This window comes from Macaca nemestrina, chromosome 4 (genome assembly GCF_043159975.1).
Source record: "Macaca nemestrina isolate mMacNem1 chromosome 4, mMacNem.hap1, whole genome shotgun sequence".
NCBI classification, from domain to species: Eukaryota; Metazoa; Chordata; class Mammalia; order Primates; family Cercopithecidae; genus Macaca; species Macaca nemestrina.
The window spans coordinates 27585882-27610818 of record NC_092128.1 but is presented as its reverse complement, the minus strand read 5'-3'; the positions used below and the strand labels follow the sequence as shown (position 1 = coordinate 27610818).

General features: G+C 49.8%; 1 protein-coding gene and 1 long non-coding RNA gene across 5 annotated transcripts in view; one reads left to right on the top strand and one right to left on the bottom strand.

Annotated features, from left to right (window-relative positions):
• The window catches only part of LOC105471369 (uncharacterized), a 30702-nt gene extending 10432 nt beyond the window's left edge, over positions 1–20270 (top strand). Inside the window, exons 2-5 of one of the 2 annotated variants that reach the window (XR_011621589.1) lie at positions 7443–7600; positions 8968–9238; positions 19710–19930; positions 20197–20270. This is a non-coding gene — a long non-coding RNA (uncharacterized lncRNA). Of the gene's footprint in view, positions 1–7442; positions 7601–8967; positions 9239–10684; positions 11162–19709; positions 19931–20196 lie in introns of those variants that run through there. The other variant, XR_981102.3, reaches the window with a different exon arrangement.
• The window catches only part of LOC105471370 (podocalyxin like), a 55979-nt gene that overhangs the window by 19578 nt on the left and 11464 nt on the right, over positions 1–24937 (bottom strand). The gene's annotated exons all lie outside the window — the stretch shown is intronic.

The following is a 24937-nucleotide window of genomic DNA, read 5'->3' as shown; positions in this document are numbered from 1 at the left end:
AGAATGTACCATCAACAATCCCAAGAGCATCCTGGAGTGGGCTTCAAGCAGCATGCCCCTCAGGTACTCACAGAGATCCAGAAATTTGCCATGAAGGAGATGGGAACTCCAGATGTGCGCATTGATACCAGGCTCATCAAAGCTGTCTGGGCCCAAGGAATAAAGAATGTCCCATACCTATCTATCCCTGTGCGGTTGTCCAGGAAACAGGATGAAGATCCACCAAACAAGCTCTATACTTTGGTTACCCACGTGCCTGTTACCACTTTCAAAAATCTATAGACAGTCAATGTGGATGAGAAGTAACTGCTGACTGTCAAGTACACCAAATAAAGTTATAAAACCACAAAAAAGGGAAAAAAAAGAAATTGAATAGTTACTTTTATCATAAACTCCAAAACAGGATTCAAAGATCAAATCATTCTGGCCTTACATGAATGAACTTTCTATAGCACAGTCTGTTCTGCTCTAATATGTGTCTGTAAAAGGAATTGTTTCATATACAGTTGTCCATCCACAAAACATGAAAAGCACAAACCAAAGAAAAAGACTGATACATTTAGCATCAAAGTTAAGAATTTGTGTTCATCAAAAGAAACAATAGGACTTCCGGTTTCAGCTAATGAGAGCAGACTAGAAAGAATTTTGCTCCTACTCTGACTACAAGAAAAAAGCTGAGAGGCTGGACATGGTGGCTTACATGTGTAATCCCAGCACTTTGGGAGGCTGAGGCGGGTGGATCACTTGAGGTCAGGAGTTCGAGGTCAGCCTGGCCAATATGGTGAAACCCCATCTCTACTAAAAATACAAAAATTAGCCAGGCGTGGTGGCGGGCGCCGGTAATCCCAGCTACTCAGGAGGCTGAGGCAGGAGAATCACTTGAACCCGAGAGGCAGAGGCTACACTGAGCTAAGATTGTGCCATTGTACTCCAGCCTGGGTGACTCCATCTCAAAACAAAGACTCCGTTTCAAAAAAAGAAAAAAAAAAGTTGAGAAGCCAAAAAGTCATGACTTTTCTTGAGCCCTGAGGTCATGAAGAAAACGCCCCTAAAAAGTGGAGATGGATGGACAACTGCAGGGAGCAACCCGACCAGGGCACTTGCTTTACCTGGGACGTGGGCAAAGTTCAGTAAGAAGATTAAGGCCAATTTTTTTTTTTTTTTGAGACGGAGTCTCGCTCTGTCACCCAGGCTGGAGTGCAGTGGTATGATCTTGGCTCACTGCAACCTCTGCCTCCAAGGTTCAGGTGATTCTCTGGCCTCAGCCTCCTGAGCAGCTGGGCGTACAGGCACACACCACCATGCTCAGTTGTATTTTTAGTAGAGAAGGGGTTTCACCATGTTGGTCAGGCTGGTCTCGAACTCCTGACCTCGTGATCCACCCACCTTGTGCTGATCCCAAAGCGCTGGATTACAGACGTGAGACACCGCACTCAGCTGATTAAAGACAAATTTTAAATGAGCTTCTAAAAGCTGTGGATGGGTTAGTATGAAAATGTGAAGCCCTATGAGCTGTAGGCTTGTAATGTCCACAACACAGGGCAGTTTACTCCTAGGAACCCCATCAGGTGTTCACAGGAAGCCTTGAAAAAGCAACCCCTTGTGGGTGGGGCTCGCTGGGGAAAGAAACAGCCGGTGCTGAAACTCCATACCCTCCACATCCCTATAGGGCAGGAAAAAAGCCTTTCAGGTGGAGGTCAACAAAGTCTCCGGCCTGAGGGCACTGGCGGAAACCTCCCACAGCCCGGGAAGAGTACAGGAAAAATAAAACAGCTCCTTACTCCTGAAGCTAAACCCAGCCGCTACATCTAGGTAAGAGGCAGGAATGTGAGTGAAGGCCACACCCCCAAGCTCAGCTTCCCAGGGCCTGAGGGAGACTTAAACAGAACACCAGGAAATGGTCCCCTCCCCTGTTCTACAAGGCCAGCAAGTGTGAAGTAAAAAATAACAGTGGAGCAGCAGGGCGCAGTGGCTCACGCCTGTAATCCCAGCACTTTGGGAGGCCAAGGCAGGTAGATCACCTGAGGTCAGGTGTTGGAGAACAGCCAGGCCAACACAGTGAAACCCTGTCTCTACTAAAAATACAAAAAAATTAGCCAGGCGTGGTCAGAAGGCTGAGATGGGAGTCCCAGCTACTCAGAAGGCTGAGATGGGAGAATCGCTTGAACCCGGGAGGTGGAGGTTGCAGTGAGCCGAGATCGTGCCACTGCACTCCAGCTTGGGCAACATGGTGAGGATGCATCTCAAATAAAAACAGTGGAATACAGCTGTGGGGAGCTGCAAAAGGCAGACTATCTGAGGAGCAGCAAACAAGGATGAGCTACAGCCAAGCAAGGACCCACAGAGATATTACTGGAGGACTTTGCAGCCCCGGGTGCAGCAAAGGTATCCACAGCAACAACAAATTGTAAGCCCAGCCTAACTTGTGTCTTGATTAACATAAACCTTCACACTAAAAACACAGCAAAAGAAAAGCCACACAGTAGGCAGCCACCAATCTACTTCTATCTACAGACTCACCTATTCTGGAGAGTTCACGTAAATGGGATCAATCACTATGTGGTCTTCTGTGACTGGCTTCTTTCACTTTGATGTGTTTTCAAGCTTTTCTCTTTCACTTTTGTTTGCCTGGTTCATCCATGGTAGCATGTGTCCGTTCCTTACTTCTTTGTATTGCTAAATGATATTTCATAGTATGGAGCTTCCATTTTTGTTCATCCGTTCATCAGCTGATGAACATTTGGGTTGTTTTAACCCTTGGGCTATTATGAATAATGCTGCTATGTGTACAAGTTTTTGTGTGACCATGTTTTCATTTCCCTTGGGTACATACCTAGGAGTGGAATTGCTAGGTCATGTGGTAACTCTTTATTGAGTATTTTGAGGGACTGCCAAGCTATTTTCCAAAGCGGCCGCTCCATTTTACATGTCAATCAGCAATTGTTTTGTGAGTCCAGTTTTTCCAGATCCTTGACAACAATTATCATCTTTTCCATTATTGCCATTTTAGTGGGCATGAAGTAGTATCTCATTGTGGTTTTTTAATTTCCCTGATGACTAATCAAATCTAGCACTGCATAGAAAGGACATCATGACCAAGTGAGGCTCATCATGGACAGTTCAGTGTTTGAAAAATCAATCAGTGCAATTCAACACATTAAGAAGCAAAATAAGAAAAACCATATGATTCTCTTCATATTTGCAGAAAAATCATCTAACTTTTTTTTTTTTTTTTTTTTGAGACAGAGACAGCCTCACTCTGTCGCCCAAGCTGGAGTGCAGTGGTGCGATCTCAGCTCACTGCAACCTCCGCCTCCCGCGTTCAAGCAATTCTCCTGCCTCAACTTCCCAAGTGGCTGGGATTATAGGTGCACGCCGCCAGGCCCAGCTAATTTTTTGTATTTTAGAAGAGACAGGGTTTCACTGTGTTGCCCAGGCCGGTCTCAAACTCCTGAGCTCAGAAAATCCACCCGCCTCGACCTCCCAAAGTGCTGGGATTACAGGCGTGAGCCACCGCGCCCAGCCCATCTAACAAAATTTAACATCCATTCATGATTTAAAACAAAACAAAACCTTTCAGCAAACCAGGAATAGTAGGGAACTTCCCTCACCTAATTAGTGATGTCTCCAAATAAACCTACAGCTAACATCATACTTAATGGGAAGAGACCGAACGCTTTGCTATGAAGTTTGAGAACAAAGCAAGGATGTCCTCTCTTTCCACTCCTATTGAACATTGTACTGTGAGTCCTACCGGGTTCAATAGGAAACACACACACACACACACACACACACACACACACAGAGAAAACAACAAAGAAAACTCAACAATAAAAACCCAATATTTTAAAACAGGCAAAAGATCTCCAAGGAAAAATTACCAAAGAAGATATACAGATGGCAAATAAGCATATGAAAAGATACTCATCATTAGTCATTAGGCAAATTCAAATTGAAGCTCCAGTGCAGCACCATTACATACCTATTGGAATAGCTAAAATCAAACAAACTGACAAAACCAAACGCTAAACAGGATCTCTCATACATGGCTGGTCGGAATGCACAGTGGTACAGATAATTTGGAAAACGGTTTAGCAGTTTCTTTTGAAGTGAAGCAAACAATTATTATATGACCCAGCAATTCCACCCTTATTTACCTACACGAAATGAAAACCTATAGTCACACAAAAACCTACATGCAAATGTTTACAGCAGTTTTATTTACAATCACCCAAAACTGAGAACCACCGGGATATTCTTCAGCAAGTGAATGGATATTATATAGCCATATAATGACTACTCAGCAATAAAAAGGAATAAACTAGTGATTCATGTGACAGCATATATAAGATTTAAATACATTTTGCTAAGTGAAAGAAGCCAAAAGTCTGCACAGCATGATTCCATTTTGATTTTATAGATAGGGCAAAATGATAGGGAAAGAAAACAGATCAGTGGACACCAGAGGTTGAGAGAACTGGGAGGAACGGACTCCTCAGCTCCATACAAGGTTATTTTTAGGACAGTGAGTGATGCACAAGAATCCACAAGACTCTGCATTTCTTGAAACCCAAAGATTTGTGTACTCCAAGAATTAACTTTACTTAATGCCAATTTAGAAAAATAATCACCTCGGATGTCCAGGAAATCCTAGGATGTAATGGAGACTACAAAAATCAATTTAACTATATTCTAAAGGTATAACATGGCCAGACGCAGTGGCTCACACCTGTAATCCCAGCACTTTGGGAGGCCGAGGCAGGCGGATCACCTGAGATCAGGAGTTCAAGACCAGCCTGGCCAACATGGCGAAACTCCATCTCTACCAAAACAAAACAAAACAAAATACAAAAATTAGCCAGGCACAGTGGTGCGTGCCTGTAATCCCAGCTACTCGGGAGGCTGAGGCAGAACTGCTTGAACTGGGAGGCAGAAGTAGCAGTGAGCCGAGATCGTGCCATTGCACTCCAGCCTGGGAGACAACAGCTAAACTCTGTCTCAAAAAAAAAAAAAAAAAAAGGTATAACATAACCTCGCTAAAGGGGGTGGAGAACAAGAGTTGACCTAAACGACTCTAGAAGAGTTTTTTTTTTCGGTTTTCTTTTTTTAACTAGATACTGTAACAAAAGAACTGCATATAAACAGTGTATTTTAAGTAATAAGAATGTTTCTTACAAGGGCATGTCAATTTCAAACCTACTTTACATGTATACTAGGATTGAACAAATAATTAAACAAATTATAGATAACATAAGCCAGGTTTCTAACTGTTGGAGAAAGAAGTTACAAGTAAGTAAACAGGTGGAGAGGACGCTAGCCCTGCGATGCTTGATGAGAGACAGCGGATGTCAGTCAGTCAGAACTCATGTTTCAATAGACAAATAGATGATAGATGAGGAAATGAATACATAGTTAACAAATGTCTATTTCCCAGCTCTGTCCACTCAGAGCATCTAGAAGCAGAGACATACCAGTAGCATAGGGTACACCCAGGGTCCATATTTGGTTTCTGATACCATTCTACAAAAAAAGGAACCAAGGCTCCTTGGAGAAAGGGCTTGATTCTAGTGCTGATACAGGGAAAATGCAAAATGAGCCTGAAACATCTTGTAATGTCAGAAAGTAAAGAAGTGCTAAAAAAAAAAAAAAAAAAAAAAGGAAGAGGAAGGCAAGTTCAACCTGAAAGACCTGAAAGAGGGTCAACAGGAAAGAGCTCATAATGGCCAAACCTGGAACAATTTGAGCAACAAAACAAGAAATATTGGATTGGAACCCCAAGAATAAAATAAATATCCACGAGTCTAATCTGATAAATAAATGATTAAATAACAAATCATCCTTATAGTGGTATTCCAAAAAATTGTAGATATGCCCCGAAAACTTCTATACTTAAGAAAACAGCCCAATAGAAAAATAAAAGAATTATACATGCATTTTTCAGAAAAAAATGGCACAAACAGCCTAAGAACATCTGAGAATATTAGTAATGAGGGAAATGCAAAATAAGAAAGAATTTTCTTTTCATACCCATCAGACTGACAAACATTTTAAAGTCAGTAAGAAGGGGTAGCAAGAATATGCAGTAGTGTAAATTGGTTGAAACACTTTGGAAAAGAGTGTGGCATTATCAAAGAAAGACATGCGCATATTGTTCAATCCACAACTTCCTTTTTTTTTTTTTTTTTTTTTTTTTAAGAAGTCTGTTGCCCAGGCTGGAGTGCTGTGGCATGATCTCAGCTCACTACAGCCTCCGCCTCCTGGGTTCAAGCAATTCTCCTGCCTCAGCCTCCCTAGTAGCTGGGATTACAGGTGTCCGTCACCACGGCCGGCTAATGTTTGTATTTTTAGTACAGACAGGGTTTCACCATGTTGGCCAGGATGGTCTCAAACTCCTGACCTCAAGTGATCCACCCACCTTGGCCTTCCAAAGTACTGGCATTACAGGTGTGAGCCACCACGCCCGGCCCACAACTTCCAATTGTATCACTAGGCATTTATCCTAGGGAGACAAAATGTGCATCACAGTGCATTTACAAAAATGCCCTTAAGAATAGTTTACATTGGCCCCATATAGGTAGCAAGAAAACGCAGTGTTGACCGGACTGAAAATGAGTGGACTATAACTACCTCTATTAGCATTAATCTAAAGAATAATACTGAACAATAAACGGAAGAACAAGAACACTTACATGGTTCTACTTACAGGGTACAAAAATCGGCAAAACTAAATGTTTTTAGGGAAACAGAAAATGTTACAAAAATTTTACAGAGAATTTAACACTAAGTTTAGGATACTAGTTATCTCTAAGGGGAAACAGGGAGATGCAACAGAAGTTTCTGCTTTAGATTCTTGTTTTGTTTTAAGGAAGGAGTGGCTGGCTGTGCTGAATGATGAGACTGGCAAAGAGAAGTCCCTGGCAACCACCACGTGCAGTTTCAGTGGGCACAGGGCAGGTGGAAGCCTGACTCGGGCAGACCGAAGAGTGAATGAATGGTAGGAAAATGAGTTTGCATGTGTGGACAACTCTTTATCAAATGCTAGGGGATCAGAGACATACGGCAGCAGCCGGGGGGAGCTGGGACAGTTAAGAAACTTCTGTTTTCTTTTCAAAGGTAGGAGATGCTAGAGCTGGTATGAATGCTTTCTTTGTGTATGTGTTCTCTTCCTACTGTTTCACAGGGTCCTTAAGATGCAGAGGAGATACCTGTGCCAACTCAGCACCCATAGAGGACTTGGCCTTCATTGGATAGTCAGACACCTTTTTTTTTTTTTTTTTGAGAAGGAGTCTTGCTCTGTTGCCCAGGCTGGAGTGCAGTGGTGCAATCTCAGCTCACCGCAACCTCTCCCTCCTGGGTTCAGGCAATTATCCAGCCTCAGCATCCCAAGTAGCTGGGATTACAAGCACCCACCACCCGGCTAATTTTTGTATTTTTTTTTTTAGTGGAGATGGGGTTTCACCATGTTGGCTGGTCTCAAACTCCTGACCTCAAGTGATCCACCCGCCTCAGCCTCCCAAAGTTCTGGGATTTCAGGCATGAGCCACCGCGCCCTGCCGACACTTCCATCTTTGAAACAGGAGGGAAGAAAATGGATACAGTCGTAAGTACAGCTGTATTTTGGTGGTAGAAAGAGTTTACATTTGACAGCTTTAATTTTCCCAATGAAGTCTAGATGAAATCAGCTATAGTGATATAGATAGAAAAAAGGAGGAGGGAGTGTTTGAGGGAAAAGTGTAAAATACTCATGTTGGAAATAGGAACATGAACCTCTTACAAAAGAGGTTCTCAATCTTCAGCAAGCGTCAGAATTACACAGAGGCCTTGTGAAAACACCAGTGGCTGGATCCAGCCCCAGAGTTCCTGATTCCGCAGGCCTGGGATATGAAATACGCATTTCTAACAAGTTCCCAAAAGATTCTGATGCGTCTGGCCAGAGGACCACACTTTGAGAACTACCATGCTAAAGAAGTAAAATATGATTGTCAAGTAGTATTTGGTGCCAAATTGAGGCATGGCATCATGAATTTAAAGTTAATGCAATCAGGCAGATTTTACTGTAGCAATGTTCAGCTGCTTGGTGTAGAAAAATAGAGGCAAAGGTTTATCTGAGAATGGGGTTTTGCTAGGTATGACAGCAGGAGAGGGTGCAAGGAATTTGGGAATATCTTTGCAAGGTAGGGATTCTAATGGTGGATTATTGACATAGAGGATGGAGAAAGACAGAAATAAGGCCAGGTAGGGGCCAAAAGGCAATGAGGAAGGTTACTGGACTTTGTTACGTCTTGAGTTCAAGCATTGTGATGTGGGTTTACTTGAGCAGATAAGTTGGAAGGTAGAGAGACAGTGATACAAGGAGGAAATGCCAAGATTTCAGAGGTGATACAGTTTGAGGGGCTGAAAAAGTTCAGGGGGTGAAATGGGAATGACCCAATGAAGTAGAGATGAGAAAAGGTTGAGAAACAGAGGCCAGGGTATTTCAGTGTTTACCCAAGTGACTACTGAAGTCAACAAGAATGATGACACGTATTGAGATGAAGAGGATGGAGTGAAAGTCCGGTGAGTGATGGACAGGGCTGCAAAGGCCAGTACATCACAGCAGGGCAGAAATGACATGACATTCCTGCTGATGTGGAAGCCTATGTTGAATGAGTTAGCACAGTGCCAGCTCCCGCAGGGGCCAGGGGGACAGTGGGAGGAGAAGACGGACTTCGGCCTGCTCCCCTGCGGTGGGAAGGCTGCTTCAATCTTCAAGGAGGGCCTGTTTCCTCTGTTCCTGGCTATTTCCAGACCTAGGATTGACTCTTGACTATTAATAGTGGGAAAGGAAACTGGAAAGAATGCTCCGGGAAGAGGGGTGTGGAAAGAGTCCAGGGAGGAGGTGGGATGGGAGACTCCGGCCTGGACACCAGTGTTGACCTCTCCTTCCTTCTTTGTCCTCTGCTCACCACCCCCAACTCATCTCCACAGAAGTAAAACAAAAAAGCTCCAAGGGGAGAGACAGGCAAGACGGGCGGATGTGTTCCTCGACTGGTGTGCCAAAGGGAAGAGCGCAGGCTGGGAAATGGGAGGTCCGAAACCTCCTCGTCCTGTCCCTGCGTGGGACCCCCAGGCCTGGGCAAGCTGTCCGCCCTCTTGAAATGCATCTGTGAAAGGTGGGCCAGAAGATTCCTAAGGTCCCTCTGGGTGTGTATGACACACCCCGGCCTCGGACTCTGTCGAGCACGACACTGTGTACTAGGTAAGCCTGCTTTGGCTGTGACAGCAGAGCCATCCTAGCCAGTCACTTCCGAGGGCTCACGCTGCGCCTCCCTAGGGGTACAGGCGGGGCCTTTCCAAGGGCTGCCCAACCCTAACATCATTTTCCAACATGTGACATCTGCTCCACGAGCCCCTTCTTTCCAGGGGGTGCAGGGAGCTGCTAGGACTCAGGCAGGGCCTGGTATGATGGGAGGGGCCTGGTGTGATGCCATTGTGGGGTTCAGCCAGGTTGAGGTCTACATCCCACGCCTCCACCCCCAGCTCTCCAGGGCCCACCTTCTCAGGCTACAAGTCCTGCTGGCCATTGTACACTGGCCCTTTTATTGCCAGGCTTCTGGGTGGTAGCTGGGCAGGACAGCGAGGCAGGGTGGGATGAGAGAGCCAGGTCAGTAAGGGACCCGGGGCTGCTCTCTGTTCACCTGGCCAGGGCTCCTCCCAGCACCAAGGCACCAGGTGCCCTCTCTTGCCCCTGCGTGCAGCCCCCTCACTCCCCTGCCTTCCTTGTGAAGAACTTGATGCTCCCCATGTTGCGGTCCCACCTCCATGTGTCTTGGGTTTTGTGAGGTCAGGGCTGGGCTTGGTGGCTCATACCCGTAATCCCAGCAATTTGGGAAGCCAAGGCAGGGGAATCACTTGAGCCCAGGAGTTTGAGACCAGCCTGGGCAACATAGCAAGACCTCATTTCTACAAAACAATCAAAACATTAGGTGGGCATGGCCGGGGTGGGGGGTGCATCTGTAGTCCTGGCTACTCAGGATGAGGTAGGAGGATCACTTGAGCCCAGGAGTTTGCGGCTGCAGTGAGCTATAATCACACCATTACACTCCAGCCTGGGCAATGGGGAGAGATCATGTCTCCAAAAAAAAAAAAAGGCCGGGCGCAGTGGCTCCCACCTATAATCCCAGCACTTTGGGAGGCCGAGGTGGGAGGATCACCTGAGGTCAGGAGTTTGAGACCAGCCTGACCACCATAGAGAAATCCCATCTCTACTAATAATACAAAATTAGCTGGGTGTGGTGGCACAGGCCTGTAATCCCAGCTACTCGGGAGGCTGGACAGGAGAATCGCTTGAACCCGGGAGGCGGAGGTTGCGGTGAGCCGAGATCGCGCCATTGCACTCCAGCCTGGGCAACAAGAGCAAATCTCCATCTCAAAAAAAAAAAAAAAAAATTAAGTCAGTACCCTTAATTCCCTGCCCCAGCAGTCTGGTCATCCCCCTGCCCAGCTCTTGCTTAGCTGGGCGCTCATTTCTTTCCACCAAAAGGCCCTTCTGGATCTCTCCAACCCAGTGTGGGTCCCGTCCTTGGAGGCTGTTGGCTCTGGTCTTCGGCTCTGAAATCTTATTAATGCTACATCCACCCGCTTATAAACAATTGCCCTCTGTGGCTTTAAGAAAACCAGTGTCTCCCCCTCTCTAACCCGCAAGGTGCCAACCAGATGTTGGTGCCTCCAGGAGGAACCTGACCCGGGATAAGAGCCAGGGGCTTGTCTGCAGAGGACAGCATGGGAAGGCCATGGAGGACCTGACTCGCCTCACTCTCGCCAACCGGTGATGGCTGTCTTCCCCGTCTGCATGTGCTTGGGTGAACCTTGGCCCATCTCTGCACCTCAGGTCCTACCTAGATCAGTTTATCTATGACTGCCATAACAAATTACCACAAAGGCTTAAAACAACAGAAATGTAATCTCTCGCCATTCTGCAAGCCAGAAGTCTAAAATCAAGGTGTGTGCTTCTGACACTCCCTGGCTAAAGCAGTATCCTTCCAACATCTGCCCTCATGGTCACATAGCCACCTTCTCTATATGCCTCTGATGAGGACACTTGTCATTGGATTTAGGGCCCACCCACTGAAATCCAGCATGCTCTCATCTTGGGGTCCTTAGTTATCCGTAAAGACCCTCTGTCCACATAAGATAATAATCACATGTTTCAGAGATTTTTACTTGTATATCTTTTTTTTTGAGGTGGGGGGACATTTTTGGTCTGCCATAGGTCCCCATCTGGAAAAGAGGGGGTAGTGACTCCTGGGGTTGCTCTCTTTCCCTCCAAATGGTCCCCTGCTTGGGAACCCAAAAGTGGGGTGGCTTGACTTCCCTGGGTATAAGGGGTACGACAGACTTGACTGTCTGGGCCCCACGCACAATGCATATGTGGAAGCCCGAACCCCCAGTGTGAAGGTAGAGCCTTGGGAGATACTTAGGTTTAGATGAGGTCCTGAGGATGGAGCCTCCATGATGTATTAGTGTCCTTTTAAGAAGAGGAAGAGACAGCAGACCTTCTCTCTGCCCTGTGGGGTCACAGCATGAAAGCACTGTCTGCAAGCCAGGAAACGCCCGCGCCGGAACCTGACCATGCCGGAACCCTGATCAGCCCCCAGACTTTCAGCCCCCAGAACTGTGAGAAATAAATGTCTGTTGCCTAAGCCACCCAGCCGACAGTATTCTGTTATACTGTAACAAAAGTCAGAGCTAAGACAAGGGGTTCAGGATGGAGATTCACCACGAGAACAGAGACGCAAGATGGGCTGCTCCAACTGTCTGGGGCAGGGCCGGGTCCCCAACCTGCGCCCCTTACCCCCACACAGGCTGAGTGTCAGGTGCAGCCACAGACTCCAGTCATGCTCCACCCTCCCCGTCCCTTCCCTGGGACCCTGGCAGTTCTGTTGGCTCTGCGGTCCCTGGGACCCTGAGACTCTGGGCAGCAGGACGGCACCCCAGGGGTGGGGTCATCAGGCCTGCCTCTCAGAATCACCTCTCCCAGAGGGGCCCAGAGCTGCCCCCTCAGGGGAGATAATTCCGGGCATTCTTCAAATCTGGAATTGTTCTGCCCTTATCAGCTTGTTTCAGCTGGCCTGGCCGCCACCCGCTGCTCCCCTAGGGTGGAGCCCGTCTGCCTGCTTCCCTGGGCAGGAGGGGGCTGCCACTGTCCAGCGTGGAGATGTCCCAGCAATGGGGAAGGGCCACCTTCACTTGGGAGAATTTCTCCCTGCAGGGAGGGCACTGTGGCCAGATCACCTGTAAGAAGCCCTGGTTCACACCACTTCTTCCCAGGGCTGACAAGTCCGCATTCTTTCCTGTCCTCAACACCTGGGAGCAGGGCACAGCACCCAAGGCTACTTGGCTCCCGTGTGCCCACATCACTGCCTCAGCGGTGCCCCTCTGTGACTCCCCACCGAAGCAGCACAGGACAGAGGCTAAGAGCAGGTAGCAGGGAGCCCGACCACCCGGCTTCCGGTCCACACGCAAGCTGTACAACCAGGCAAGAGTCTCGACTTTTAACACACATGTCTGAACGCTGTTCCTCAGTTTTCCCATCTGTCAGAAGTGGGGAGCAGGGTAATAAAAGTAACAAACTCTATACCTTTGAGTACTGAGAGCAGTGTGTACACATAGAAAGTGCCCGGTCTATGTCAGCTCTAATTATATTCCTGCTGAGCCGTGCAGGGGGGAAGGAAAGGCACTCCACTCTCCCGCCCTGCACTGCACCCCACCTCCCCTTCCCTGTTAGAACCGCGCCGCCCACCTCCTCCACTCCCTCTCAAGCCACTCACACCTGCACAGGCCTTGCCCAGACAAGAGTAGGCACAGGTCTGCCCAGACCCATGGGGCTCTTCCTTCCCAGTGAGGCATGGCTGATCTGGGGAGGGGAGAAGATGAGGCACCAGGGCAGCTGTGGTCAAGAGAAGACCCAGACGAGGGGCTGAGCCTGAACCTTCCCGGGGAAGGAAAGGAAACCCAGGCCTGGGGGACCCCAGCTCCAGGAAGTGATTCCTCACTGGCTCAGAGACCGAGGGAGGGGCTTTCCGGCTGTCAGCCTCAAGTTCTGGCCCGACAACGACCCCACACCCCATCCCGGCAGGGCAAGGCCACCATCTGTGAAAGCTCTATGTGAGGTCTGCTGGGCTCCGGGACCAGCACCTGATGTCGGGACCAGCACCTGATGTCAGGACCACAGGGGTAGCCGGCGGGGGTAGGCAGCAGGGATGGGGTGGGGATCAGGAGGGGGCTGGAGCTCAGACTTCACTGGCTGTGCCCTTCTCCCTCTCAGGCCTGGGTTTCCTCCTCAGGGAAATGAAGCTCAAATCACTTCTGCCTCCTTCCCTTGTCCATCACAAAGGGTGTGAACCAAGATGGAAGTGTGACTCTGGAAGAAGGCAGGGAACTCAAATGTATTAAAAGGTATTTTAATACATGTGGTCAGGCGCGGTGGCTCACACTTGAAATCTCAGCACTTTGGGAGGCTGACATGGGCAGATCGCTTGAGCTCAGGAGTTCAAGACCAGCCTGGGCAACATGGCAAAACCCTGTCTATACAAAAAATACACACACAAAAATTAGCTGGGTGTGGTGTAGCCTGTAGTCGCAGCTACTCAGGAGGCTGAGGTGGGAGGATGGCTTGAGCCTAGGAGGCAGAGGTTGCAGTGAGCCAAGATCCAGCCACTGCACTCCAGCTGGGGTGACAAAGCAAGACCCTATCTCAAAAAAGAAAAGAAAAGATAAAAGAAATATACTGACCATCAATGGAGGGCTAGGGTATCTCCTTAATTCTCAAAAGGACATGAGATATGTGTTATTATCCCCATTTTGAAAGCGAAGGCAGTCTGGAGGGGAGGGAAGGGGGAGTTAGCATCTGATGGGTGCAGAGTTTCTGTGTCGGAGGATGAACATCTTCTGCAGGTGGATGATGGTAGCAGGTGCATGACAATGTGAAAGTACTTAATGCCACTGAACTGCACCTCTAAAAATGGTTATTACAGTAAGTTGTATGGTAAGCCAATTGGACCACATACACACAAAAGTGAAGAAAGCGTTCAACACCACAGCAAGTAAACAGGTCCGTTTGGGATGCCAGTCTGACCGGGGGCAGCTTTCTCTCCACGGCGCTGTGTGCAGGAAAGAACACGCTCTCGTGTGTGGCATCGCTCTGTGACACAGTAGTGTACAACAGGGGTCACACGCTTCTTCCATAAAAGGCCAAAGTAAATATCTTAGGCCTTGTAGGGGGCCATACAGTCTCTGCCACAACTACTCAACTTTGCCGTCATGGGCCTGAAGGCAACCGCAGACAACCTGTACATAAATGGGTTTGACTGTGTTCCAAGAAAACTTCACCGACAAATACGCTGGCCAAGCAGTCAAGTGCGGACCACTGATGTCTAAGATGCCCCTCGGGCTAGGCCTACTTTTGTTTCTTTGTTTTTTTGAGATGGTCTCACTCTGTTGACCAGGCTAGAGTACAGTGGCATAATCAGAGCTCACTGCAGCCTTGACCTCCCAGGCTCAAGCGATCCTCCCACCTCAGCCCCGCAAGTAACTAGGACTACAAGTGCTTACCACCATGCCCAACTAATTTTTTTGTAGAGACACAGTCTCGCTGTGTTATCCAGGCTGGTCTCAAACTCCTGAGCCCAAGTGATCCTCCCTCCTCTGCTTCCCAAGGTGCTAGGATTATAGGCATGAGCCACTGTGCTTGGCCAAAGAGGACTGTTTTTAACCCAGCTGTGGATCCTATTCTGACTTCCCTAAAGGGCCTGACAAGTGTCACTTGTACTAGCCTGTTAGAAACCAAGCCACATCATGGCAAACTGGGAAAAAACAGTTCCAACTCATATGGCAAAGGGAAATACCTTAGCAGTTAGCTAGCTACTCAAAACAACCACTCAAAAAGTAAGATAGATTTTAAAATCTGAAAGTTCCACACTCCAATAATAGACACCAGAGGGACGTAGAGCATGACGGGTCCTTGGAGAGGTGCCCTCCCCTCTGGATGGCTGGTGCTGTCTGCTGGTATTGCCACCCCTCAGTGGGCAGATGCTGAGGCATCTGTAGGAGGGACCACGACTGTTACCCAGTCCCAACAAACACCTGATAAGTGTGTTCCAGGATGGTGCTTACACCCTCGGGCCAGCGGCAGCTGGCGTCAGGGCTGGGGTAGAAATCAGCCAGCAAAAAAGGCCAGTCAAACACAGCAGGTTAAGGTGCCTAATCTGGCCTTCCTGCCACTTCTCCTGGGGCCTCTCCCTGTTGGTTCCTGTCCACAGCGCCCCTCTCCCTGGGAGGCCCACCTGAGCTGCCTGTCTGGAGCCTGGTGTTTTCATTCCTCAGTGTCACTGCCCCAAGCTCACGGTAGGTTCTACTGTGCCCAGTCAGGAGGTTCTCAGAACAGCCCCTTTCCCCTTTCATTTTTAAAAATGTTTCATTGAAGAATTACAGGCATTTAAAAAATGGCACATGGCCAGGTGCAGCGGCTCACACCTGTAATCCCAGCACTTTGGGAGGCCGAGGCAGTCAGATCACTTGAGATCAGGAGTTCAAGACCAGTCTGGCCAACATGGTGAAACCCCATCTCTACTAAAAATACAAAAATTAGCTGGGTGTGGTGGCGCACACCTATAGTCCCAGCTCCTCAGGAGGCTGAGGCAGGAGGATCACCTGAGCCCAGGGAGGCCGAGGCTGCAGTGAGCCATAATTGTGCCACCGTACTCCATCCCGGATGACAGAGTGAGACCATGTATATATGTATGTATGCATAAATTAGTTAACTAATTAATTAATTGCCAGGCCTGGTGGTGTGCACCTAGAGTCCCAGCTACTTGCAGGGCTGAGGTGGGAGAATCACTTGAGCCTGGGAGGTCAAGGCTGCCGTGAGCTGTCATTGCAACACTGCACTCCAGCGTTATTATTTAAGACAGTGAGAAACTGTCTTAAAAAAAAAAAAAAAAAAACGGCTGGGCGCGGTGGCTCATGCCTGTAATCTCAGCACTTGGGGAGGCTGAGGCAGGTGGATCACGAGGTCAGAAGATTGAGACCATCCTGGCTAACACAGTGAAACCCCATGTCTACTAAAAAAATACAAAAAATTAGCTGGGCGTGGTGGTGGGCGCCTGTAGTACCAGCTATTCGGGAGGCTGAGGCAGGAGAATGATGTGAACCCGGGAGGCGGAGCTTGCAGTGAGCTGAGATCGTGCCACTGCACTCCAGCCCAGGTGACAGAGCGAGACTCCCACTAAAAAGAAAAAAAAAAAGCAGGGCACGGTGGCTCACGCCTGTAATCCCAGCGCTTTGGGAGGCCTAGGCAGGCGGATCACTTGAGGTCAGGAGTTCAAGACCAGCCTGGCCAATATGGTGAAACCCCGTCTCTACTAAAATACAAAAATCAGCCAGACACGGTGGCATATGCCTGTAGTCTCAGCTACGCAGGAGGCTGGGGCAGAACTGCTTGAACCTGGGAGTGGGAGGCGGAGGTTTCAGTGAGCCGAGATTGCACCATTGCACTCCAGCCTGGGCGTGGAAGCAAGACTCCATCCCCATCCCCCCAAAAAAAGGTGCATATCACACGTGTACAGCTTGATTAATTGTCCTCGAGGGAATACGCACATTTAACCAGCACCAGATGGTGAAACAGGACAGCTCGTCTCAGAAGCCCTGCCTGTGTTCCTCTCCATCCCTGAGGGTAACCGCTATTCTGACTGAGAAGATTCAGCGTTGTGTCTGTTGTGGGATTTCATATCAATGGCATCACACCGTCAAGACTCTTGGGTCTGGCTTCCCTCACTCAGCTTTGGTAGGTTTAACTCATCCTTCTCGTGGGGTGCGGTCGCAGACTGTTCACCCCCATTAGAGTGGAGGACTCTATTGTGTGCATATGCCACTATTTATTTGTCCATTCTGCTGCTGATGGGCATTTGGGCAGCTTCCAGTTTAGGGCCATTGTGAGTAGGGCTTCCATGACCATCGCAGTCCCTGTCTGGGGAACTTCTGTATGCACTTCAAACAGGTCTGTGTCAAGGCTGCACAGGACCCACTGTGGCCCTGCCGAGTACAGGAGAGAGATGAACCAGGAGACCAGCTCCTGGCCCCTCCCCTGTGCTCTGACTTAGTTGGCAGGATGCCCCCAGCTCCTGGCAGACCCTCAGGCTGTCTCTGTGTGGGCTGCCCCACTCAGCTGTGTGTCCCAGACCCATTCTCTGACCAGGCTTTCCATCCCTGAGGCCTGGCAGGGAAGAAGTGGCGGGGCAGAAGCGCACTGCGGGGAGCCAGCTTCATCCTCTGTCCTGCACTGGCACAGCAGCTAGCAGGGCTCAGTTCCCATATAATGCAGACAGCCCAGGGTTCGATGACCTCTGCAGTCCCACCTGATGAAAATCTGGCCCAGAGTTGGTGACACTGCATCCTCCAGGTGAAGGTCAGAGGGTTGAACCCCACCCCTACCCACTAAAAGGACCGAGCACCTAAGCAGGAAGCTTCTAAATACATTCTTTGGATTACTCATGACTATAATTCTGTGGCTGAAGGCAGAGAGGTAACAGGAGAGCCTGGAATTCAATCGATGGTGCCACCCAAGATTCCTGCCTTGCCACTCCCTGGGGCTCAGCCCACCACTGCCCGCTCTGGTTCTTCTCCCTGTCAACGGCTCCCCTCTCCCCATCCGTCTCCCCACTCCCCCTCCCGCTGTTGTTGCTGTTCCTAACAAGAGGGGCGTCCCCATGCCGAGCCCCTGGACAGCTTTGTCCGTGGTGTCAGGCTTTGTCTAGGGACCACCAACCTGCCCAGGGAAGAGGCTGGTTTCTTCCTGAGCTGGAAAGAACAGACTAACCTCCTTAAAACAATACCCTCCCCAGGGCCTCCTAATCCCTTCGCCTGCTGCAGACCATGTGAATCCTGATCTGTCTGCCCGGGCCGTGTGCCCAGGGACAGCCAACCCACCGGCCAGCAGGCAGGCAAGGGTGGGGACAGGGCTGATGCCCGGATGCCTTCGCTCACCTCGCCTGCCCAAGATGGGCTCCCAGACAAAAGTCACCACCACAGCACCTGGGGGAGGTGGCAGAGTGGCCCCTCACCCTGTCTTCAAGGTCAGTTTAAATGATCACATCCAAGATATGATGCAGCCTCCACAGAAAAAGTGAGCTCTGCAAATGGAGACCTGGATGTCTGTGTGAGCTGGAGACGTCCTTGGACCTTGGTTTCCTCATCTGTCAAGGGAGACATATCTAAGTTGGAACAAAATGAACATATTTTTTAGAATGTATAAGCTTTTTTTTTTTTTTTTTTTGAGACAGGGTCTTGCTCTGTCACCCAGGCTGGAGTGTAGTATTGTGATCTGGGCTCACTGCAACCTCTGCCTCCCGGGTTCTAGTGATTCTCCAGTCTCATTCTCCAGAGTAGCTGGGATTACAGGTGTGCACCACCACACCCAGCTAATTTTTGTATTTTTAGTAGAGATGGGGTTTCGCCATGTTGGCCAGGCTGGTCTTGAACTCCTGACCTCAAACCATCCGCCTGCCTCGGCCTCCCAAAGTGCTGGGATTACAGCCTGAGCCACCACTCCCAGCCCCCGAAATGTAAAACCTTTGAGGAAAATGTTTAAATATTCCAAATCTACAGTAACCTTACTGAGGGCGGGGCTGGAGGAAGGGGCAGCCAGGCTCGGCCAGCCTTGCCGACCCCCTGCTGTGAGCAGGCGACAGGACCTTCTCTGCCCAGTCTGGGTACTGCATGTGTCCTGGTACACTCAGGGCAGCTCTGAGACCACCGGGTAGAGGGGTGGACATGCTGCCTCACTCACATGCTGGAACTTTCTATAAATCCACCTATTAAATGACACCTCCTAAGAGCAGTTTGTCATCATGACTGTAAACTTAACATTGGGCAAATACTGAGGTCTTAGCATATTGGCGGGACTCCGTGCCTCGTTCTTCCTGCATATGATCCCATTTGTGTCTCCAGCACCCTCTGAGGACACACCTTTAGTACCTTTTAATTTTTAATCTTTTTAGAGACAGGGTCTTGCTCTGTCACCCAGGCTGGAGTGCAGTGGCGCGATCACAGCTCACCGCAGCTTCAACCTCCTCCTGGGCTCAGATGATCCTCCCACCTCAGCCTGCCATGTAGCTGGGACCACAGGTGTACGCTACCACACCCAGCTATGTTTTTGATTATTTTATACAGATAGGGTCTCACTATGTTGCCCAAACTGGTCTTGAACTCCTAAGCTCAAGTGATCCTCCTGCCTCAGATTCTCTAAGTGTTGAGATTACAGGAGTGAGCCACAGTGTCTGGCCTGTTATGTACCTCGTTCAGAAAAGGAGAGACAGACTAGCCCAGGAAGGCCCCTCCCCAGGTCAGAGAGCCAGATTCTAACCCAACTGTCTCAGGGATGAGCGTTCTACCCCACCCCCGCCCCCCAACACTCATCACACTGGGTCTGCACAGACCCGCACACTTCTCAACTGGCCCTGTTCGTGCTCCCAGGAGTGCCTGCGACCTGTCCCGAGGCACACACACACTTCCAGGGCCAAAGCGTGCGGACATTTGGCACGCAACTCTTCCCCTAGCAGTAAGTTCAAAAACAACCTTGGTAAATATTGTTCTGAGGGAGCACGTTGTCATTCCCACGCCACCTCTGGCCTCCCGCAGTCGTGAAAATAACCAGATGTGTATGGGTTTCTCAGTGGCCCCTGGAAACCTCCACCAGGGCCCAGTCTCCACTCCTGGCCTAAAACAAACAAGGGCCCCGAGCCAGAGGGAAGTCCCACACGCATGGCTGTGGGACAGTCACCTCTGAAACGGACAGTGCCTCTGGGAAGAGAGGGAGGAAGTTCTGTGAAATGGAGCCTGTGAATTTCCCAGGGAAGGATCTGCTTCCGTCTGGTGGACACTGAAGGTGAAGGCAGTAAGTACAGTTTTCTGAATTTCTATCCTCTTTGTGTTCTGTCCTGGCGAGAATTCTCCCCTTCCAGGACTAACACCTGTGTCCTCCCTGCTGCACAGTAATTCACAGCCGGGCACGTTCCCCAGGCAAAATCCCAGACTAACTCCGTGCGTGCTGAGGGTGGGGCAGGAGCAGGAGCTAAGGCTCTCCGATGGTCACCTGCTTACTCTGCAAAGCAGGGCAAATAAAGCTAAAACTACCACCTAACTCTCTCCTTGGCCCCACAGGTGGAAGAAAAAGCATGATTACCTCCTACAGAGCACACAATCCGAATTTCTTTGGTGGTTGATGACAGTGGAGCCTGTATCTTTTGGAAAGTGGGGAGTGGAGTGGAGGTGGGGTTGGGGGCGACTTAGGGGTGGGGGGGTGTTGCTTAAAAAGAACAAACAGGCCAGGCGCAGTGGCTCACGCCTGTAATCCCAGCACTTTAGGAGGCTGAGGCAGGTAGATCACGAGGTCAGGAGTTCAAGACCAGCCTGGCCAACATGGTGAAACCCCATCTTTACTAAAAATACAAAAATTAGCCAGGCTTGGTGGTAGGCGCCTGTAATCCTAGCTCTTCTGGAGGCTGAGGCAGAGAATTGCTTGAACCTGGGAGGCGGAGGCTGCAGTGAGCCGAGATTGTGCCACTGCACTCCAGCCTGGGCAACAGAGCAAGACTCCATCTAAAAAAAAAAAAAAAAAAGAAAAAAGAAACCAAGTAAGTGGATATCATTAAACAATTGAGGACTGGCTCCCTTGTCCCCTGCCAGGGCCTGCAGGGAAAGTTAAAGGCCATGTTCCTTTTAAACAAAGCCAAGTCGTCATGGCCCTCCCTGTGTTTGAGACGTTAGAGTTCGTCAAGGAAGCCCGGTTTCCTACGGGCACCGCCTAGGGAAGTGAATCAAGAATCTCAGGGCCAGCCCCAGTTGGAGCCAGGTGTCCAAACAGCTGAATATTCATCCCCTAAAAGTAGTTTCATGACATCAGAGAGGGGGATCAGAGGCAATGACTGAGTAAATGCCTCAATGACACACACACACTCATGCACACAGCTGTGAATTCACAGCTCTTCTTTTCCCAAGGAACTGGGAGCAAAATATTTATTTCCCTCTAAAGTTTCACAGGTCAGGAAAGGGGTCAGGTTTGCTTAGATCACACAAGATTGATTCTTAAGTCAGACTTGGGGCTCCAAAAGGGGTGGAGGAAAGGCAGGCACCGCCTCTTGCCCCCTGGCCCTCACGGGCTCCATGCCCCTTCTCTCTCTGCCCTCTTTACTGTATTTCCAGTCTGGCTACCCTGCAAGGTGGGTGCAGAGGCCCAGATGTCTAGGCCAAGTTTATTTGGCCACTCCCATGCCCAGAACAAGAAAAGGCAAATTCAAAGTGGGAGGGAGGCTGGCTGCAGTGACTCACGCCTGTAATCCCAGCACTTTGGGAGGCTGAGGCAGGAGGATCACTTGAGCCCAGGAGTTCAAGACCAGTCTGGGCAATATAATGAGACCTCATCTCTACAAATAATTTTTAAAATTAGCAAGGCATGGTGGTACATGCCTGTGGTCCCAGTTACACAGGAAGCTGAGGCAGGAGGATCGCTTCAGCCTAGGAGGTCAAGGCTGCAGTGAGCCATGTTTGTGCCACTGTACTCCAGCCTGGGTGACAGAGGGAGACCCTGTCTCAACAACGATGACAACAATAACAACAACAAATGAAGGGGAAAAGGAGTACCTGGAGCCTCAAGACATGACTAGGTAAAATCCCCCGCATCCTCTGCCTTGGATTTCCCATCTGGAAAGCAGGTCCAGTGCCAGTTAGAGCCTCCCGCCCTCTGCAGCATGGCAGCAGTGCAGCTCCTAGGGAGAGGCACAGCCAGGATCACGGGATCCAGAGATCCTGGTCCCAGGAGCTGTCACCTTTCTTGTTTTCCCTTACAGCTTGGTCTTTGTTGGCACAAGGCCTAGAGATGCACAGCACGAGGAGCTGATGCCACCCCTCGGGCTGGACGCAGGGGCCAGGGCCAGGCTGGGGCTGAGTCCATGGTGCTCTGTGACCAGAGGCTGGGATGTTCTCTGTTTTTCTTTTTTTTTTTTTTTTTTTTTGGTCATCAGTTCAGCCAAAGTTATGTTTTTAAGCCAGTGTTTTCTACTTTTGAAACTTTTTATTATTTTCATATTCATTTAAAGATAGGGTCTTCTTGTGTCATCCAGGCTGGAGTACAGTGGCACAATCATAGCTCACTACAGTGGCACAATCATAGCTCACTACAGCCTCTCAGACTTCTGGGATTAGCGAGTAGTACTCACCTCAGCCTCCCAGGTAGCTGGAACTACAGGTGCATACCACCATGCTTAGCTAATTTTTTTTTTTTTTTTTTTTTTTTTTTTGAGACAGAGTCTTGCTCTGTCGCCCAGGCTGGAGTGCAGTGGCGCGATCTTGGCTCACTGCAAGCTCCGCCTCCCGGGTTCACACCATTCTTCTGCCTCAGCCTCTGGAGTAGCTGGGACTACAGGCGTCCGCCACCGCCCCCAGCTAATTTTTTTGTATTTTTAGTAGAGATGGGGTTTCACTGTGTTAGCCAGGATGGTCTCGATTTCCTGACCTCATGATCCGCCCACCTCGGCCTCCCAAAGTGCTGGGATTACAGGCGTGAGCCACCGCGCCCGGCCACTTAGCTAATTTTTAAACTGTATATAGAGATAGGGCCTCACTATGTTGCCTAGGCTGGTCTTGGACTCCTGCCTCAGCCTCCCAAAGTGCTGGGATTATAGGTGTGAACCATTGTGCCGGGTCATCCCTTGTCCCCTGCTCCTTAAAAGTCACACAGGCATCACATTCCTCTGCATCCCAGGGTCGTAATGTTAGAGCTAGAAGAACCCTAGATGTCATGTGATCTCAGCCCAACAAGTAGAGATGAGCAAGCAGTCAGAGGACCAGGCACCACCACGCCTTCTTTGGCATCTAGAACCATGCAGTCCCACTCCCAGTGCGGCTCTCCAATCCTGTGGGGCCTGAGTGCCCACATGTGCCTGGCTCCAGCTGCCGCACCCCTCCTGGTCGTTGGACAGGGGAAGGGGAGGCATCTGACCTGCAGTGAGATGAAGAAAGGGCCGAGGCCAGCAAAACACCAAGAGCCCCCAGGACACTACAGGACATGTGTCCATGCCCCCCTTCACATGACCCAGGAATCCATGGTGTCACCTCCCCAGAAGCCAAATGCACGAGAACAGCCCCCTCCAGCCATTCCCAATGGCTCAGAGCATCCACACTGTCCAGCTAGGTTCCCTCTGCAGATGCAGCCACACACACCCATCAGTCCCATGACGCCAGCAGTCCTGGGGCCAAAATCACCCAGCTTTAGACCATGGGAAACACTAAACAGCAAGGCCCCTGAGAGCCACTGGGCCAGCTCCTCATTCACAGATGAGGAAACTGAGGCCTGCAGAGAGGGCACTGGGTTGTGAGTGTCCGGACAGAGGATCTCTTTCTTTTGCAAATCCACTCCTCAGCTCAACACCCAACTCAGATGGACCCTGCTGTGCCTCTTCACTGTGTCTGCCACCAGCCCTGTGTACACATGGCGCACCCACACATAAACACCCAGTGCTCAACCAACAGGAGGCCCCAGGGCCAGTTATAGCTGGCACATGGACACGACTGCCCTAGAGTGCCTGTGGCGTTCAGAGATGTGATTCTGCGTCAACAGGACCAGACTTCCAGATTCGTCCAGGACTGTAAAGCCAGGGAATTTCCCTGCCCAAGTGTAACGCCCCCATTGGATGCCATGGGTGAATGAAAGGACAGGACAGGCTCCCACCCTGCCCTTCCCCAGAAGCCGATCCACAGCACAAGCTCTCTAGAACCCCGGCCATGGAGAAGCTAAACCCAGGATGGCCTCAGGATGAGAAGCAACTTTTTGGGTGGTGTTCTTGGGGCCTCCAGATTGGGGAGGCATGGGCAGGAGTTAGGACAGCACAGGCCTGGGGAGGAAGCAGCAGGGCCCCCACACGCCCTGCACCATGCTCCGCAGTGCCCCCAGGGCAGGGTGCAGGACTGCATCTGGCTGAGCAACGGGCACCCCTCCTCACTGTCACACCTGCAAGTAGTGCCTTAGGTGCTAGCTGCAGCTGGAAAAGCACATGCAAGCTGGTGGCTTAACAAACAAGCACACCACCCCCTCAGCCACCAACTCCCAGGAACAATGACAGCATGAAGGTGGATGAGACCCACACACTCAGCAGGCCCTGTTCAGCCAGAACTGTCCATGAGCCACTATGACAGTGCTGGCTACCAGAACATCCTGGAATCCCCTTGTCCAAGCTCCCCTCCAAGCTGACAGGATGATGGGACTCAGGATCTAAAACAGTACCATGATGCCGTCAGGGTCAAGGACTCAAAGCAGCAGGGGCAGAGGCACAACAGGAAAGAGCCAGCCACAGGCAACCGACAAACAATGTCTGCCCCCACCGGGGCAGAAAGATCAAACATCAAAAACACACACTTCCATAGTTCTTTTAACAGAGCCTCCCACTTCTGGCTAGAAGCAACACCACTGCAAACACTCTTGAGGGGCCACCAGCCTTGAATGTCACTTGTTCTCAATGGACTCTGGGGCAAGCAGCCTTCACACTGGCTGCGACCTGCCATGTCGTTTCCTATAATCCCCTAAGGTCGGAGGGCCTGGTGAGGTTTCATTTTCATTTCAGCCGGACACATATCAGTGTGTTGTTATAGTTAATGCCTTTCCAGCTTGGTCTTTACGCAGGAGTGTCTGGATTTTAGTACTCAAAGTCCCACATACCAGGAAAACCTGTTAATACTGGGTAAACTGGGACAGTTGGTCACTCTATCTTCACATCATTATTTCCCCCAAAATATCCTGGGGAAACACGAGTGTTTCACAAGATGTTAATCGATGTTCTACTAAAAAGAGGAAGCCGAAAAGGAAATGGTCCCATGGTTAAAGTACGTTTGGGGAATGATGGGTTAAACA